This window comes from Myodes glareolus, chromosome X, assembly GCF_982192425.1.
Source record: "Myodes glareolus chromosome X, mMyoGla1.1, whole genome shotgun sequence".
Classification (NCBI taxonomy): domain Eukaryota; kingdom Metazoa; phylum Chordata; class Mammalia; order Rodentia; family Cricetidae; genus Myodes; species Myodes glareolus.
The window spans coordinates 29694461-29714907 of NC_142053.1; positions in this window are offsets into that span (position 1 = coordinate 29694461).

Below are 20447 nucleotides of genomic sequence, written 5' to 3' on the forward strand. Positions count from 1 at the left end.
GATTGTTTTGGCTATCCTGGGTTTTTTGTTTTGCCATATAAACTTGATTATTGTTCTCTCAAGGTCTGTGAAGAAGTTTGATGGGATTTTGATGGGGATTGCATTGAATCTATAGATTGCTTTTGGTAGAATTGCCATTTTTACTATGTTGATTCTCCCAATCCAAGAGCAGGGGAGGTCTTTCCATTTTCTGGTATCCTCCTCAATTTCTTTCTTCAAAGACTTAAAGTTTTTGTCAAATAGGTCTTTCACTTCCTTGGTTAGAGTAACCCCAAGATATTTTATGCTATTTGTGGCTATCATGAAGGGTGATGCTTCTCTGATTTCCCTCTCTGCTTCTTTATCCTTTGTGTATAGGAGGGCCACTGATTTTTTGGAGTTGATCTTGTATCCTGCCACATTACTAAAGGTGTTTATCAGCTGTAGGAGTTCTTTGGTAGAGTTTTTGGGGTCGCTTATGTACACTATCATATCGTCAGCAAATAACGAAAGTTTAACTTCATCCTTTCCAATTCGAATCCCCGTGATCCCCTTATGTTGTCTTATTGCTATTGCTAGAACTTCAAGCACTATATTGAAGAGGTATGGAGAGAGTGGACAGCCTTGTCGCGTTCCTGATTTTAGTGGAAAGGCTTTGAGTTTCTCTCCATTCAGTTTGATGTTAGCTGTCGGCTTGCTGTATATTGCTTTTATTATATTTAGGTATGATCCTTGTATCCCCAGTCTCTCCAACACCTTTATCATAAATGGGTGTTGAATTTTGTCAAATGCTTTTTCAGCATCTAGTGAGATGATCATATGGTTTTTTTCTTTCAGTTTATTTATATGATGGATTACATTGATAGATTTGCGTATGTTGAACCAGCCCTGCATCTCTGGAATGAAGCCGACTTGATCATAATGGATAATTTTTCTAATGTGCTCTTGGATTCGGTTTGCCAGTATTTTATTGAGAATTTTCGCGTCGATGTTCATGAGTGAGATTGGCCTGTAATTCTCTTTCTTGGTTGTGTCTTTGTGTGGTTTTGGTATTAGGGTAACTGTAGCTTCATAAAAGGAGTTAGGCAGTGACTCTTCTGTTTCTATATTGTGGAATACATTAAGGAGTATAGGTATTAGCTCTTCCTGAAAGTTCTGGTAGAATTCTGCATTGAAACCATCTGGTCCTGGGCTTTTTTTGGTAGGAAGATTTTTGATAACAGCTTCTAGTTCTTCACGACTAACAGGTCTATTTAGATCGTTCACCTGGTCTTGGTTCAACTTTGGTATATGGTACTTATCTAAAAAAATGTCCATTTCTTTTACATTTTCCAACTTTGTGGCATATAAACTTTCGTAGTAAGATCTAATGATTCTCTGAATTTCCTCTGTGTCTGTGGTTATGTCCCCCTTTTCATTTCTGATCCTATTAATTTGCAAGTTCTCTCTCTGCCGTTTGATTAGTTTGGATAGGGGTTTGTCAATCTTGTTAATTTTCTCCAAGAACCAGCTTTTTGCTTCATTGATTCTTTGAATTGTTTTCTGTGTTTCTATTTTGTTGATTTCAGCCCTCAGTTTGATTATTTCCAGTCTTCTACTCCTCCTGGGTAAATCAGCTTCTTTTTTTTCTAGAGCTTTCAAGTGTGTTGTTAAGTCTCCAATGTGTGCTTTCTCTGTTTTCTTTAGGTGGGCACTTAGTGCTATGAACTTTCCTCTTAGCACTGCTTTCATAGTGTCCCATAGGTTTGAATACGTTGTGTCTTTGTTTTCATTATATTCAAGGAAGACTTTAATTTCTTTCTTTATTTCTTCCTTGACCCAGGGGTGATTTAGTAGTTGACTGTTCAACTTCCATGAGTTTGTTGGCTTCCTGGGGGTACCATTGTTGTTGAATTCTAATTTTAATCCATGGTGATCTGACAAGACACAGGTGGTCACTAATATTTTTTTGTATCTGTGGAAGTTTGCTTTGTTACCAAGTATGTGGTCAATTTTCGAGAAGGTTCCATGAGCTGCAGAGAAGAAGGTATACTCTTTCCTATTTGGGTGGAGTGTTCTATAGATGTCTGTAAAGTCCATTTGATTCAGTACCTCCAGTAAATCTCTTATTTCTCTGTTTGGTTTCTGTCTGTTTGACCTGTCCATTGGTGAGAGAGGAGTGTTGAAGTCTCCTACTATTAGTGTGTGTGGTTTGATGACTACCTTGAGTTCTAGAAGAGTTTCTTTTACATATGTGGGTGCCTTTATATTAGGGGCATAGATATTCAAGATTGAGACTTCTTCCTGATGAATTGTTCCTGTTATGAGTATGAAATGTCCATCTCCATCTCTTCTGATTGATTTTAGTTTGAAGTCGATTTTGTTAGATATTAGAATGGCCACACCCGCTTGTTTCTTAAGTCCATTTGCTTGGAAAACCTTTTCCCAACCCTTTACTCTGAGTAGGTGTCTGTCTTTGTGGTTGAGGTGTGTTTCTTGTAGACAGCAGAATGTTGGATCCTGTTTTCGTATCCAATCTCTAAGTCTGTGCCTCTTTATAGGTGAGTTGAGACCATTGATATTAAGTGATATTAATGACCAGTGATCGATGACTCCGGTCATTTTTTTTTGGGTAGTAGCGTGTATGTGTTTTCCTTCTTTGAGTTGTGCTTGTGAAGGGTCGCTAGATGTCTGAGTTAATGTAGGCAGTGTTGGGAATGTTGGATTCCTTGGGTTGTGATTTTCCTTCTAGTATTCTCTGTAAGGCTGGATTAGTAGCTACGTATTGTTTAAATTTGTTTTTATCCTGGAATATTTTGTTTTCTCCGTTGATAGTGAACAATAGCTTGGCTGGGTAAAGTAGTCTGGGTTTGCATCCATTGTCTCTTAGTTTCTGCAGTACCTCTATCCAGGACCTTCTGGCTTTCATGGTTTCCATCGAGAAGTCTGGTGTAAGTCTGATAGGTTTACCTTTATAAGTTACTTGACCTTTTTCCTTTGCAGCTCTCAATATCCTTTCTTTAGTCTGAATGCTTTGTGTTTTGATTATTATATGACGAGGGGATGTTTTTTTCTGATCCAGTCTATTCGGTGTTCTGTATGCTTCTTGAACCTTCATAGGAATATCGTTCTTTAGGATGGGAAAGTTTTCTTCTATAATTTTGTTGAGTATATTTTCTGGACCTTTGAAATGCAATTCTTCTCCTTCTTCTACTCCTATTATTCTTAGATTTGGTTTTTTTATTGTGTCCCACAGTTCCTGAATGTTTTGTGATGAGAATTTGTTGGATTTGCTGTTTTCTTTGGACAGAGTGTTTAATTTCTCTATGGTGTCCTCAGAGTCTGAGATTCTCTCTTCTATCTCTTGTATTCTATTGGTTAAGCTTGTTTCTGAAGTCTCTGTTCGTTTACCCAGATTTTCCATAGCCAGCCGGCCCTCGGTTTGTGATTTCTTCATTGACTCCATTTCAGTTTTCAAATCTTGAACTTTTTCTATTACCTGTTTGATTGTTTTTTCTTGGTTTCCCAGAATTTCATTTACGGATTTACTCATTTCTTCAAACTTTTTGGTATATTTCTCTTCCAATTCTTTACTCATTTCCTCAATTTTTTTGTTATACTTATCTTCCATTTCTTTACGGCAGATTTTCACCTCCTGTTTAAGTTCCTCTATTATTTTCGTAAAGAAGCGCTTAGAGTCGATTTCTTCTATTTCTTCTGGAGTAGGGTGTTCAATTCTTCTAGTTTCGAGCTCCCTGGATTCAGGCGATGTCATGTTGCCTTTCAGGTTGTTGGAGGAATTCTTGCATTGGCGCCTGCCCATCTCCCCCACTCTGGATGAAACTCCTCAGCACTTTCTGGATAGAACTCCTCAGCACTCTCTGGGTAGGACTTCACAGCACTCTCTGGATAGAGCTCCTCAGCCCTCTCTGGGAAGAACTCCTCAGCAGGGCAACAGGGCTAGCTGGTCTTCCCAGGACCCAGGAGACAAAGGGCCCGCAGCAGTGGGGGGAGGGGAGGGGTCCCTTGGAACACGGAAGACCCTGCCGCAGAAGCTGAGGGGGGAAGGGCTGTCCTCCCTTCCCGGAGAGGCAGGCAGGCTGCCCAGGCTAGCACCCACTCACCTCTCTGGGAAGAACTGCTCAGCAGGGCAACAGGGCTAGCTGGTCTTCCCAGGACTCAGGAGACGAAGGGCCCGCAGCAGTGGGGGGAGGGGAGGGGACCCTTGGAACACCGAAGACCCTGCCGCAGAAGCTGAGGGGGGAAGGGCTGTCCTCCCTTCCTGGAGAGGCAGGCAGGCTAGCACCCACTCACCTCTCTGGGAAGAACTGCTCAGCAGGGCAACAGGGCTAGCTGGTCTTCCCAGGACTCAGGAGACAAAGGGCCCGCAGCAGTGGGGGGAGGGGAGGGGACCCTTGGAACACCGAAGACCCTGCCGCAGAAGCTGAGGGGGGAAGGGCTGTCCTCCCTTCCCGGAGAGGCAGGCAGGCTGCCCAGGCTAGCACCCACTCACCTCTCCGGGAAGAACTGCTCAGCAGGGCAACAGGGCTAGCTGGTCTTCCCAGGACTCAGGAGACGAAGCTGATTGCTTTATTCTTTAAGGGATTTGTTGCTGTCTTCCAATTTCTTATTTGTCTTTTCCTTTATTTCTTTGAGGGAATTTTTTTCATTTTTTCTTTAAGGGCCTCAAACATTCTCCTAAATTTAGCTTTTAGGTCATTTTCTTTTGCTTCATCTATATTTGGTTGTTCAAGTCTTGCTGTTGTAAGGCCACTAGTTTTTACTGGTGTCATGTTGCTCTTTGTGGTGTTCTCTGTGTTCTTATCTTATATACCCATCTTTTCCTCTGGTTGGTATAGGTGGGACTGTCTGTGATTCTTGTAATTAATCTTCCAGGTGACAGTGGATCCAAGGTTCAGATGGTTGCCCTTGTGGTGCAGTCAGAGCCAAGGTTCCAGTCACCCTGTTGATCACTCCTTGTTCCTGGGGCTCACTTGGCGCTCTCAAGGTTCCCTCTGCAATACCAGGGGTCATTCAGACCTGCTCCCAAGGAGACTGCTTGCTTGGGGCTCTTTTTGCTGAGGTTGCTGCCTTGGGCCTGCTCTGGTAGAGGCCCTGGCTCAGACCTCGGTTGTCCCAGACTCATGGCCAGACCCAAAGAGGTCTCTGGTTGTGGTCTACTCCTTAGAATGTCCCAGACACATACCAGGACCTCAGAGGTCTCTGGTTCTGGCCTACGTCCTCAGTGGTTGCTCCATTGTACCTGCTCCTGTGGAATTCGCTGTCTCAGGCCTGTTCCAGCCTAGGTCACTGACTCAGATCCGTTTCTGTAACTGTCCCTTGTCTGGGCCCGCTCACTCCTGTGGAGGTCCCTGGCTTGAACCTGATCCCTTAAAGGTCTCTGGTTCCAGTCTACTCCCTTGGAGGTCCCAGACTCACGCCTGGACCCGCAGAGGTCTCTGGTTCCTGCCCACTCCCTCAGAGGTCCCAGACCTGCACCTGGGCCCACTGAAGTCCTGTCTCAGACCTACACCCTCAGACCTGCTCCTGCTGAGTTTGATGTCTCAGGCCTGCTCTCAAACTTTATTTTTATATTGTGCTGGAGACTCACTTCAGAGCCTTGGACATGCTAGTGAAATACATCACTATCATCATACATCAGTTTTTATCAAACTAGAAAAAATTGTTGTTATTGTTGTTGTTAATTGTGGCATACCAAACTGGAATGATGAACTTACTGAAACAAATTTCCCAATTTTCCAGGGGCCCAATTCTTTCATGTTCCATCACACATGAGCCACTTTATGTCTCTGCTGAGAGTTGTGCATCTCTAGTGTACACTCTTGGGCAGAAAATTCTTTAAGCTTTGCTAACTATTCTTTACATATCACCTGGTTTCTTGTTTCTGTTCCTTTAAATTATAAAAGGCAACAAACTTTGAAAATAAAGTAACAACAGCAAAAAGCAACAAACAGACTACAACTCAGAGTGCAGATTCATCTCTCCATTCTGAATTTTTATGCTAACAATTCATACTTGAATTAATGCAGATGTGTGTGTTATCTTTGAAAGTTTAAGTGTTTTCAGAACAAGGGGACCAAACAACAAACAACAATGAAAATGTGTGACCCAGGTGATCCAGCATCTCAGAGTGCTTCTGTTACAGTTTCCTCAGAGTTTTGTATCCATAACAGCTTCAAGGCTTCTGGCTGAGATGGTCCAGCCTCAGGCTATTCTAACCAGAACTTGACCGTTATCCTAATTTTCTCAGGGTCCTCCAAAAATTCCAGTACCCCCAAACAACAGGAAGCAGTCTACAGAACACAACACCCACATTCCCAAGTGGTGGGGTGGGTAGTTTTTAGTCATTTGTTGGGTTAAAGATGTTTGTCATAACCAAAATTGGTTAGAAATTGTTGGTTACCAATTGTTACTGATCATAGTCAGGAAGAAAGCTAAACAAAGGAGACCAGATTCAGGGATATCTTCCTGAAGGGAAAATAGTGGAATATAGTATAGAAATGCTGTGATAAAAGGGTAGATTATTGAACCTACTTTTTTTTTTACTTAAGGTTATGTTTTATTGGTTTTTTCATTATTAGTAGTATTATTATTAACATTTTCACCTCCTCCCCTCCTTCCATTTCCCTCCCCCTCCCACATTCCCCCTCCCCTCCCTCTCCAGTCCAAAGAGCAGTCAGAGTTCCATGCCCTGTGGGAAGTCCAAGGTCCTCCCCACTCCATCCAGTTCTAGGAAGGTGAGCATCCAAACAGACTAGGTTGAACCTACTTTTCAACAACCACTAGTCTCAAATATTTTACACTGCTTTGAATTTTTGTATATTGATACAAATTGAAGGCTATTTTTGTTATAATAAATATGTTTCTACTCTTGTTAAATGTCGTGTGCTTATGCAACTCAATTAAAAATGTAACGTATAATTAAGAAATGCAGGTTAGTAGTAAAAAAAAAAAAGAAGCTGCACCCATACGATCTCAGCAATATGACAGCCTGAACACTATCTGAACAAGAACAGCAGCAAGCATTGGCAGGAGAAAGTTCACAGGCCTCAGCCTTACCCAAAATACTATAGGCAACTGAGAAAATCTGGGAGCAAGAGAAACAGTGTCCCCCAAGGAAGAGCACACCAATTGATTATCCAACATCAAATAGTCATCCCTGAAAACATACATACAAATAATATTATACAGACCAAGCCCAAGCAGGTTATATTCAGAAATATACATGTATGTACATACACACATATGTATATAATGCAATTAATGAATTTTAAGGAAAATGGGGAGAACTGTATAGGAGGATTTGAAGGGAGGAGAGTGAAGGGGAAATATTGTAATTAAATTATAGTGTCAAAAGTAAAACAAACAAAAGGAGCTTAATGAAATAATTAATTCTTAAGTTTTATTTATATTTTTAAAAATTGGCAGTAGCTGGGGACAAGATAATTGTTTGAGGCTATTCTAGACTACACCGTCAGTTTCAAGCCAGCCTAGACTCTCCTTCAAACATGAAGAAAAGTTTAATTGATTTCAATAATAAAAGTAAACTTTTAAAGATATGGATTTTTATTTTATGTGTACAAGTGTATTGTGTATGCCTGGACCCTGGGGAGGTCAGAAAGGTCACTAGATTCCCTGGAACTGGAGTTATATAGAGATAGCTGTGACCCATCATTCAGGTGCTAGGATCTGAATTCAGGACCTCTGCATGAACAGCCGGAATTCTTAACTACCAAGCCATCTCTCCAGCTGCAATGAAATTAATTTCTTAAAGCTTAGTGGCCTGGTTTGAATTGGAGAGTTTCATGACTTATACTGATAATTTTGTTTTTACATCAATGATGATCCCATTTTCTAGAATGTCATCTTTGTCAAGTTATACTACTAACTTTTAGTTCACTGAGCTTCATCGTCTGCAATGATCGATTTTAGGGTTCCCGTTGCTGGTGCTCACTGCATTGCCCAGGCTGATGCAGGCATCCTTGAACTCATTATCCTCCTGTTTCTGCACCCACAAGTTCTGTTGTTGTAAGTGTCCACCCCCAGGAGTGACTTAATAGCTTGTTTTGTATAGGAGAGATGCTTGCTAGTGATTTCTGTCAAAGGGATTTTATAAAAAGAGATAAGAAGATTTCTGGAGTCATCTCTCTATATCAAAAGCAAGCTGATCCTAATGCTATTCAGCCTTCAGCATTGACGGGGGTGCTGGAACACCATGCTTGCAGTCATATAGCTGTAAGAGTATAGTAGAGCTAAGATCCCTCCTGTCACCCAAACCACAAGCCTCCACCATTAAACCTCTGTCCTCCACATGTACATACACACACTAGCACACAGCCACCTGAACATCTCTATAACACACATGCGGAGGGGGGGGGCAATGAATCTGGCAAGGTTATCCCACGAGTCTGGGCAGCATTATGGTTCCGCTGGAATCCTGCATCTGTAGGTAGGTGGAACAGGCTTAGCTGACAATGTTCTGATACCCAAAATATCTCAAGAGAATGAACCGCTTAGAGGTTGTGGAATTAACAATGGCCTGCATCTTCTACAAATCCCCATGTGGGCTATTGTTTTGAGTTTCCAGGAATTTAAACTTAGTGAGGTTAAACTTACCATAGTATTAAAGGGTTGAAAATCAAGGCAGCTTCTATAGATTCAGCAAGTCTTGTGTCCCAGCCAGACAAAATTCAGACTTTCTTGTTGCCATGATTAGACATCCCTCACCATGCAATATTAACTCTCAAGTGATTTCAAGGAATAAATTACCCATTAATCATGTTTTAAGGAAACATTCTGTCTAAAAACCAATGCAATCCTATCAGATAGTTAATTCACACCAAGGATAGGCATTTCAAATAAGAGGTTTTTTTTTTCTCAAGAGCTAAGGGGCAAACCCAGGGTACTGTACTTGTCAGACAAGCACCACACTGCTGATCTGAACACCAACCCCCAAACAGAAGGTTTTTGAGAGAGAGAAAGTCATTTTTCTCTATCCTTGCACAGTTCACAGGACTTGTGACACAAGGTTCTCTACTGCACACCAACTGAGTTGTGTTCTGTAAGTTAATTTAACCCTAACACTATATATTTGGCAATAGCATCAGATCTCCTGAGTTAAATGTTTGGTTCCATAAGACTACTGTCCACCCACTTCAGATGCCAGTCACCAGTTCTAGTCTGTCACCCACACTTCTAATTGGCTGGCCATAATTGGCAGATTCCTACAGCTTTCCTCCTCAGGCTCAATTAATTGCCTAAAGCAGTGCATGGGATTCAAACTCACAGCCCATCATAAGTATGCTTCAAGGACAAAGGAACAGAAAATGGAAGAGGAAAGTAAGGCAAGACAGGGTGAGGAGTGCTCATGCCTTCTCTGGGAATAGCACTCTCCAGGCACCTCACTTTAGCAATACAGAAGTTGATCAAGTGTAGCTTAATGCCTAGCTTGTTTCTGTAAGATAAAAGTTCTGACCTTTTTAATACTCTAATCATTTGCTCTTTCAGCTTACCAGCCCCCATCTTTAGCTATCTTGGGGCCTCAACCTATACAAATTCATTAGCATAAATCCAGGTGGGATCAAAACAAATTATTATATATATAAAAAAACCGCTCTATCACTAAGGAAACTCCAGGGGTGTGAGGAGCTGTGCATGGTCATAAGCCAGAGATCCAGTTTAACATTTACCTTATTTTTAATTATGTGCATATGGGAGAGGAGGCCTGCACGTGAGTGTTGCTACCTACAGAGGCCAGAAGTCATCAGATGCCTTGGAACTGGAGTTACAGGTGGTTGTGAGCTGCTGACATGAGTGCTGAGACTTGACTTGAACTCAGGTCTTCTGCAAGAACGATACTTACTCATAATCACTGAACTGTTTCAGCAACCCCAGGATCCAACTTTAAAGACATTAAACTTCACTGGGGATCAGATGGCACCATTTCTAGGAAGGAGGAAACAGATGAGCTGGAAAGATGATGACTGGATGTCAGGACACTTTTTTGTTTAACTCTTCTTACCAGGCATGAAAAGCATTACCAAGGAACCACACAGACTGCAATTCATTAGGCACACTTCCATCTGAAACCTGGAGGTGGTGGGCAGGGAACGAACCATAAATATGGGCATTTTGAGCACAGATCAAAATCTAAAGAAAATTTCCTAAGATGCTCCTTATGGGATCTTATGGGATGATGGTAGCCAAACACCCATTTGGTAAACTCCAATTTTTGCTCATAGTCCTCCCCTTTCTTCTGATGACATTGAGAAATTGGAGCTGTTTGGACCTAAAGGTCCTGCTACTTTAACAAAACCCAAGAGGAGACTACATCCAAGCCAGAATTAATGTGTGAAACAATCCCACACCAGTTTGGATTCAAAGGGTTATTTATTTGAGGGGAAAAAACTTACAGAACACTGTCCTACACGACAGCCAGGAAAGGAGTCTAGTCACTGGAGCAAGAGAAAGAGCAAAGGGCTGCCGCTGCTTTTAAAAGAAAAACAGACCACGGCCCAGTGGGCTGGTATCTCAACGACTATTGGCTGAAGGAGTGGAAGGAGCTCCCGCAGCAAGAATGAGCTCTCCTTGCTTTTTCTCTCATCCACATACCAGCAGGCACATTCTCCAGCTCAGAAGTGGAAGATCATGTATTAGGACCCTACTTCCTGGATACTAAATACTAAAAGGGATTGCTCTAATTCTGACAGTGAAACAAAGGACATAACCCTCCCATTCCCCCCATACACATGTTAACATTTCAATTATTGAGCTGAAGGTATAATTCAGTGGTAGAATATCTACCTAAGATGTCTGGAGTCTTGGGCTTCATCTCTAACACCACAAATAAAATTGATATCCCAATGGTTAACTGACCTTGAAAAAAAAAGCAGTTTTGGGTTTCCTTCATGCTGCCTTCCTCCACAGAAAGTTCAAGATACAAAACAATTTTTAAAAGCTAAATGGAATTTAATGAAATTGAAGAATTATTGTTAGGTATGATAGTGCTAGGGCAATTGCAGTTTTCAAATATCTTGTAGAGGAATGTGAGAAACTGATGATAAATGAAGACACTTGTACTGGTTTCCAATTGGAGGATGGTGACAAGCTTCCACTGGTTGGTAATAGTTCAGGATCAACACTGCATTCCTGTGAAATCATTACATATTCTCTCTACATATATATGTATATATAGATAGATAGATTATGTATATATATGTTTCCATATTAAAATTAGATGAAAAAGTAGCCATCTGTATTTTCATCTTAATATTTTCTTTGGCTTCTATTATTTTCCTTTCTACATCTTCCATCTGCAAATTGAAATATATTAAAATTACTATGGATAATCTAGTGAGACCAGTTTTTAAAAAACAAAATGAGAGAGTTAGAAGGAAAAAGGAAAGGAAAGAAAGAGGAAGAAGAGAGAATAGGAAGAGGAGAATGAAAAGGAAAAGGAGGGGGAATATGAAAGAGAAGAAAAGAGGAAGGGAATGAAAAAGAGAGGAAGAAGGAAACACACACACTGAGCTCTGGATATAGATACATAGGTATACCTGATATATATATATATATAGCTATATATATTATATATAATATGTATACAGAGAGAGAGAGAGAGAGAGAGAGAGAGAGAAATCAGAATCTCAGTGTAGTAAAAAGGGGTGGGTATTGAGGTGAACACATTCTAGAACAACTCAGAGAAATGGAGGTGTGCTTGGGGCATAGTAGTGAGCCCCCAAATTAAAGTGATTCAGAGAAAGTAATTGAGGAATGGTCTATAGGGAAGCAGTGACTCTTAAGCTAGTTGTTTTTGAAATCAGTTTATTGCAAAAGTAGCACATGTCCTTTGCTGTACTGCACAAAGCAAGCTAGAGCAGGGACTGACTGATCTGAAGGCAGAGGCCTGCTGTACCAGGTGAGAGTCAAGAGAAAGCAAGTGGAATACTTAAGGCAGGATAGAAAAACAGGAGAAACTGAGGGACATGAGAAGAGAAAAAGAGAAGCCGTTCACCCGGGCATCTAGATGAAGGTCTATCACCTGCAAAAATCCAGCACTATTCACAACTTAAAACCTTTTCCCTTCCCAGTTATAAACCTGAAATTTCCTAGCAGAAATCCCATTTAAAGAGGATGTGTGATAAACTTCCTGTGTAACTAACCTCACAGCTTCTGATTTTATCTTATTGAATTCTAAATTTCATACAATATATCTTTGGAGTCCCCTCCTGTATCTCTCTTGCAAAATGGGGAAGAGATGGATATAAAAGGTTTCTTAGCAACATTCTGAGATATATTTCAAGAGACACCAAAAGAATGTATATGACTAATGCTGAGACAACTAATTGCTTACTCTTTCTTGGAGAAGCTTATAGACACACTCCAGTACATCTTATTTTCCCCTCCTCTCATGGGAGCACAAGCCCCCACTTGTCTTATTTTCCTCTAAACCCTCATGCTCAAATCTAAATTAAAATATTAAGAAAAAAGTCTGCTTTACTGTACGAGCTAGTCCTGGAATCCTTTTCTGCATGAAAGTCATGAATCCCCATCTGGCCTGAGTCAGGCTCTTAAAGGCTAAAGGGAATGCCTCAGGCTGCTGAGGGGCAGCAGCGTAGAGCTGTGTGTCTGTGTTCGCTCACCGATGACACACTGAGATTACAAATGGTGCTGCAAGAGAGACAGTGGCATCTGTGACTAGAGACTGAGCAGGCTGGGGTTGAAGTTTGTCTTGAAGGTTAAAGGAGCTGGGCGATGATTTTTTTCTTTATGTAAATAACATTCTTCTCATTTATTTTACCTACCAACCAGTTTCCCCTCCCTCATCTCCTCCCATCCACTCCCTTTTTCCATCTATCCCCCCTCTCCATCCACTCTTCTTCTGTCTCCATTCAGAAAGGGACAGGCCTCCCATGGACTTGAACAAAGCATGGTCCATCAAGTTGAGACAGGATTGAGCTCCTCCCCTTACGTTGAGGCGGGGCCAGGTAATCCAGCATGGGGAATAGGTTACCAAAAGCCAGCTAAGCACCAAGGAGAGATCCCACTTACTAAGCCTTACACAATAAGAGATCAAGCTACACAATTGTCTCACACATTTGCAGAGCGCTTAGGTCGGTCCCATGTAGGCTTCCTGACTGTTGGTTCAACGTCCATGAGCTCCTGCAAGCTCAGGTCACTTGTCTCTGGAGGTTCCTGGGGATGATTTTAAGTAGCAGACTGACATGCTCACATCCTATAACTGAGATCAGTCCTCCAGCAATGCGGAAGTAGCAACAGGAGCCAGAAAACCGGATGCCATCAGAGGAAGAAGTAAAATTATCAGTCAGGATGGGGCACAGAAAGGTCACGCTTCTGCACGTTATAGTAGAAGTATAACATTTAGGAAGCACAGAAATAAACATAATTTTTAAAGATTGACAACATCATATCTGGTATATTTTAGCACATTTAAAGAAAAGTGGGATAAATCAAATTTGAGGGGTAGGAAAGTCGCTCAGTGTTAGGACATCTGCCTAACATATACGAGGACATTATTTCTTTCTTTTTATTCATTCTCTGTGGCTTTCACACCATGCATCTTCATCCCATTCATTTCCCCGACCCTTCATATCTACCCTCTGCCCTTGAAACCTTTACCCAAGATAAAATAAAATAAAATTTAAGAGGAAAAAAGAAAAATCAATCTCGTCATAGAAGCGGCAGTGTGATACAGTGAGTCACACAGTACACCCTTTTATCCATTTATCTTTACTCTCAAGTGTTTCTTGCAAAGAGTCATTGGTCTGGTTCGAGGTCTTTGGCTTCTGCTACACTATTGATGCTGGGCCCTCACTGGGCCTCCTCTTGGAGATCCTGTGCCATGGAGATCCTGCAGCTTTGGGTCTGCAGGACTGGCCCCCTTCACATGCTCCAGTAGATATAGATAGGTGGATGCTGGGGTATTCCAACTCATAATCCTGGTTCTGGGCCCCAGGAGTTGCAGGGTTGGCCAGCCTCCCTCCTGGCTCTCCCTTGTCCTCACCACCAGAGTGCGCTCTCCTGCCTTGCCCTGCCTACTTCACCCCTTGCAATGATAAGGAAGGGGCAGGAGCAGTTCTGCTTTCATGTCCTCAGGGTCAGATCTCCTGCACCTGCACCTACAGGATCAGCTCTGCTGTGTTGCCCAGGTGGGATGCAGCTGATTAAGGACAGAGCCAGCTCTCCCACCTGCCTCAGTTACCAGGAGGCATCTCTCCCCCACCCATGCTGCCCTATGACAGATGAGTAATGGGAGCAGCTCTCCTAGGCTCACACCTTCTGGGCTGGCCTACCCACACCTCTACCAATGGGGATGGCTCTATGCACACTGACATTTTAAATTAAAATTATGATTTGGGGAAAATAAAACTTTTTTAATGGGTGACTCTGTCGTGGTCCAGGTTTTCTGAATTTTAGATTCTAAACTTTCCTACAACCTGATACAAATTAATAGTTTACCTAAAGAGAGCATTGTCTCGACTCAACCTAATACAGACAAAGAAATAGAGAAGAAAATTATGAAAAACACTGAAAATAAATAAGCAAGAGAACATGCGCTAATCTTTTGGTAGTATGGCTATAAAAGACTAAACAACAGCATATTGTTACACTGATCTTTAATACACACACTATATATATGTGTGTGTGTATATATGTGTATGTATATACATATATATATATATATATATATATTTCTTTGTAATCGGGCCTGGTGATACAAGACCATCATCTCAGCTCTTTAGAAGCCTGTAGCAAGGAAGTCCACACATTTAAGGCCTGCTTAGGCAAGAAAGCAAGTCCAAGAGCAGCCTAGGCAGTTTAGCAAGTTCCTGGCTCAAAATAGAACACCAAGTAAAAAGCGGGGCTTAAGGAGATGGCTCAGTAGACAGAGCTTTTAACAACCTGAATTCAGATTTCCTGAACCCACATAAAAGACTAACACAGTAGTGCAAGTGTCTGTCATTCCAGTGAGCTCACATCGGATGGGAGGCAGAGCCAGGACATCACTGGAAACGCGCAGGTCTGCTAGCCCAGTACCACAGTAGCGAACTGCAAGAGAGAGCCTGTTTCAAAGTGAAAGGTGAGCACTGACTCACATTTCATGGCATGTGTGCACCCCTCTATACACACACACACACACACACACACACACACACACATACACACACATTATACACACAAAATAACAACAAAAATAATTTTTTGAAGTGCTTGGAATGCAGCTTAGTAGTGAAGCACTTGCCTGGCATGCTTGAGTTCCTAGGTTCAATTCCCCAGTAGCATAAAAAAATAATAACACAATAATAAAGATCCTCTTGTAATATATCATCAGACATGCAATGTGCTACTAAGTTAAATAATTCAATATTAATATATTATTTGCTTTCACAATGAATCTTTCTGTTAATGAAAAATTAGCACCAGATGCATTGATATTAATATTAACATTAAAAGAACAATTAATATGCTAAAACTGACTGGCAACAAGGTTTTTTTTCCTTATTTTCTTACAAGTTGTTTGAGAATTTCACATAATGCATTTTCATCATATTCATACTCCCAGTGGCAAAAGTGTTTGTTCATATGTAGGTTCCGTGTTTAAAATGTAAGAGATAGGAGGGCTGGGGGATGTTTCAGAATTACTGATGCTCAAGTAATTCTTGAGCAGATAGACTGGAGTTTGGATCACCAGGTAGGCAAAGCCACCATCTCCATTTCCAGTCTCAGGGGAAAAAAAGATAGAGAGCACTCCTGGATAGGGAGATTAGTCTTACTGAGAGAGTTCTGGGTTTGACTGAGAGACCCTGCTTCTATGACACAGTTATAGAAGAAGATTTAGCATTAGCATCCACATGTATGTGCAAACAAAAGAGAAAACACACACACATACACACAAAGAAAATTACTAGAAAAGAATAAATCACACACAAAAATGTGCAAGATGTACTTAAAGTTTACTTGCCAAAAACTTTGGAAGAAATCAAAGCATCCTTATTTGCAGGTGAACATGATTCCTTACATACAATTTCTTAAGATTCTACCAGAAAATTCATAGAACTTTCAGCAGCGTTAGAATATAAAATTGGCATACAAAAATCAGTAGCCTTCATATAGACCAATATCAAACATACTGAGGAAGAAATCAGGGAAATAATTCCTTTCACTATTGCCTTAGAAAATGCCTTGGGATAACCAAGGAAATTAAAAGCCTCTACAATGAAAACTATAAAGCATTCAAGATAGAAATTGAAGTCTAAAAATGGGACGATATCTCAAGCTCATGGACTGGAAGAACTAACATTGTGGAAATGGCTACCGTACCAAAAACAATCTATGAATTCAATGAAATCTTAATCAAAATCCCAATGCCACTAATAATAGAAATAGAAGAAAATAAAATTCATTTACAAGCACCAAAATCTTTGAATGGTTAAAGCAAGTCTGAATAAATAGAATAATGCTGGCAGTGGCATTATACCCGATTTCAAACAGCTAGGATTTCAGAAAGACAAATAAGTTTGTGGTTCCTAGATTTTACAGTCACATGTATGTATGTATGTATAAGATGAAAGCATAAATGAAATTGCCTATGGCAATAAAGGGTTCCAAATTGGGGTGAAGGAAGGGTAGAGAGGAACATTAGGAAACATATTCAATTTAAAATATATACTTTATATTTGTATGAATATTTTGTGGGGGCATGTGCATAGTTTTACATGTGGAAGATGAAGGAAAATCTGAAGAATTCAGTTCTCTCCTTCCACCATGTGGGTCTAGAGATCAAACTCAGTTCATCCAGCTTGGCAGCCAGTGCCTTTACCTGTTGAGTCACCTCACAGCACCAGTATAAAATTTTGTTTTAATATTTTAAATAAATTTTGTCAAGACATTCTATATTTAATAAATGTTCTAACATACTTTAGAAATATACTTTGAAACACTTTCTCTCATCCAGGTATGTATTAGTCAAGCAGGGCAGCTATAACAAAATACTACAGGCAACATAGCTTAGGCACTAGAAATTGATTTTTTCACCATTCTGGAGATGGTAACTACAAGAACAAGATCTCTTTATGGGTTGGTTCTCAATATGTGTTCTTTTCCTGACTGGTAGACAGCTGCCTTCAGCCTGTATCTGCACATAGCCTTTCTTCTGTGCACAAGAAGAAAGAAATTTCTACTGTGGCTTCATCTTCTTATGAGAACAGCAGTCCAACTAGTCTAGGGCCCGCCTTCATAATTTCATTTAGCCTCAATTTCCTTCTTTGAGGTCCTCTCCCCACATAATCATACCAAAAATTAGAAATTCAACATATAAATTTGTTAGGGTGGGACATTATTTAATGCAAAACTAATATTCTTTCAAGAAAGCCCCCGTACTTCAAGAACTTCAAATTCTCTAAATTTCTTTCTTCCTTAATCTCCTCAAGAATACAAACATGAAACTTATAATTCAATGTCAGAATTCTGTTATAAATATATAAAAACAGAAAGATAAGCATATTTAAGCATATATATGTGGGCAGAGACTGTTTGTTCATTTCCGGGCTACCCAGACCTGAAAAATTACACAGAAACTATATTAATTACAACACTGTTTGACTGATATCTTAGGCATATTTCTAACTATTTCTTATATCTTAAATTAATCAATTTCTATTAATCTGTGTATTGTCACAAGGCTGTGGTTTACTGGAAAGCTTCCAGGGCTTCTGTCTCCTTTGGCAGCTACATGGCACCTCTCTGACTCTGCCTACTCTCTCATCTCTGTTCAGATTTCCCAAATGACTTTGCTCTGCTAAGCCATTGGCCAAAATAGATTTATTCATCAACCAATAAAAAGCAACATATATACAGAAGGACATCCCACATCATATATATGCTTAAAACAAAATTATATAAAATTTTATAGCATTCTTTGTTACATGTAACTATAGAACCATGATTTACGCAAAATATAATTTATATAAAATAATTTCCAACATGTCCAGATAATAGCTTTTTTGAGGTTTACTTTTATTTATGAGTATGTGTGTGCCTATGTGAGTGGATTCCAGGATTGATATGGTGCACTGATAAACTTGAAGAAGAGGGAACAACCCTTTGGCTTGGAGATACAGATGGCTGTGAGTCACTTGACATGGGTGCTGGGAACCAAACTCAGGTCCCCTGGAAGAACAGCAAGCGCTCTTAATCACTGATTCATTTCTTCATTCCCTACATTTAAAATTTTTAAATAGAAATTTAGTATAAATGAATACTCCAATGTGAATGTTCCAGTGACTGTATCAAGAATAGTACAGACTGGGGCTGGAGAGATGGCTCAGAGGTTAAGAGCACTGGCTGCTCTTCCAGAGGTCCTGAGTTCAATTCCTAGCAATGTGATCTGGTACCCTCTTCTGACCTGCAGACATCCATGTAGACAGAATGCTGTATACATAATAAATAAATAAATCTTTAAAAAAAAAGAAAAAGAACTCAAAAAAAAAAGAATAGTACAGACCACAGAAAGTGATTAGCCCCTTGAGAATGGCAGTCTGGTAAAAACAAGTTATATCAGCAAGACAGCACAATAGAGTTTTAGTATTCATACACTTGAAGAAGCCTTCACAGGAGAAAAAAAAAACCTAGGTGGGTGATTATATCATCTTCACAGAGCACAGAAATAAATAAGAACAGATGCATATGAATTTCAACCTGCCACTTGATGCCTGTTTGGATTTTAACATTTTATCACGCAGTGCACTTAAGATTTTATCTGATTAGGCATAAATACTTATGAATAATTGCTTATGCAACAATAATTACAACTATATTCCTTCTCCTCCCCCACCGATTTTTGTAGTCCGGGATTTCACTACAGGAAAACACTCATCCTCTTATTCTTCAAGGACAGGATTGAGAAGACAAACACGTCTCAGGGCAGTCTTATCTGCACTTTAGCAGGTCACAATTATCTTGTCACAGGGCAATGTTGTTTCCCCCTTTCCACCTAAGCCCTTGATCTCTAATCTACAAAGAGTTTTCATTTGTACAACTTGGTACCATCTCAGCCTGGCCAGGTGTGACACACAATGATGGACCATCTACAGTCTAGTGGTAAATAAACGTTATGCTATCTGCTAGTCATGATGGCACCTGCCTATAATTCTGACACTACTGAAGCAAAGAGTTGAAGGCCAGCCTAGACAACACAGCCAATGGGCCTGACCTACATGGGGACACTATCTCAACAACAACAACAACAAGCAAAAACAAAAAACATATATATATATATATATATATATATATATATATATATATATATATATGGGCTGGAGAGATGGCTCAGAGGTTAAGAGCATTACCTGCTCTTCCAAAGGTCCTGAGTTCAATTTCCAGCAACCACATGGTGGTTCACAACCATCTATAATGAGGTCTGGTGCCCTCTTCTGGCCTGCAGGCATCCATGCAGACAGAATGCTGTATACATAATAAATAAATAAATATTTAAAATATACAAGTGGCAATGCTATACTTAGAACTTCTCTCCTATATCCATTTAATATCTGAGGCAGAAGGAGGACGAGGGTCTTTGCACCTACGAAAGGGACCTGGTAATAAGTGGGAATCTAAGGGAGAAAAGAGGTTAAGAAGGAAAGGAAGGAGCTTTTGTGGATAGACTGAAAACAAGAATGAAAGAGAGCACAAGTAAATTGAACAGAAATGGCCATTAGCACTTGGAAGCCCAACCCAATCACAAGTCAGAGTAGTGCCACCATCCCCCTCCCAGGAACATCCTATTGACCAAGTTTGCCAGAGTCCGCGCTGGAAATGTCTTTGGAATAAACCACTGGAGATGTGGAAGTCACCAGAACAGGGTACACACTCACCAAGTGCTGTGGTGGCTCAAGCGCCTTGCAGAATTACCCAAAATTAATGAAACCATTGTATTTACTTTGGTAAGTCTCCCTTGTGTTCCTAAAACCTCCAGCCAGGGAGAAGAGGTATGTGCATGGGTTTAAATATGCTGCCACTACAGCCGTCTTTGGGCTCTTCATTTCTTTGCCAGGTCTAAGCTGGACCAGAGACCACGTTTTGCTCAGTGTCCAACGGTTATAATAATTGAAGGACAAGAGGCTGCACCACATGTGAAGTGAACACTTCACAGAGTGGCTGTATCAGTTCTATCTGTGTTGCATGCACTTTCTATAAATGTGTTAGATATTTTATAATACTGATGCTTACTGTCTCTCAAACTGTGTGGATGCATACTGTAGACACTTACTGGACTCATACTGTGTCACATGTATGTACATAAAATCTATAAAGATATGTGCATATGTATGCTATATAGCAATAGCACACATAAAATTATATACTTTCCTGTATCTATTTCAATGAAGAGGAAAATTTTAATAAGAATAGCAAAGAAAAAGGACAAAATATTCAAAATGTTTTCTACATAA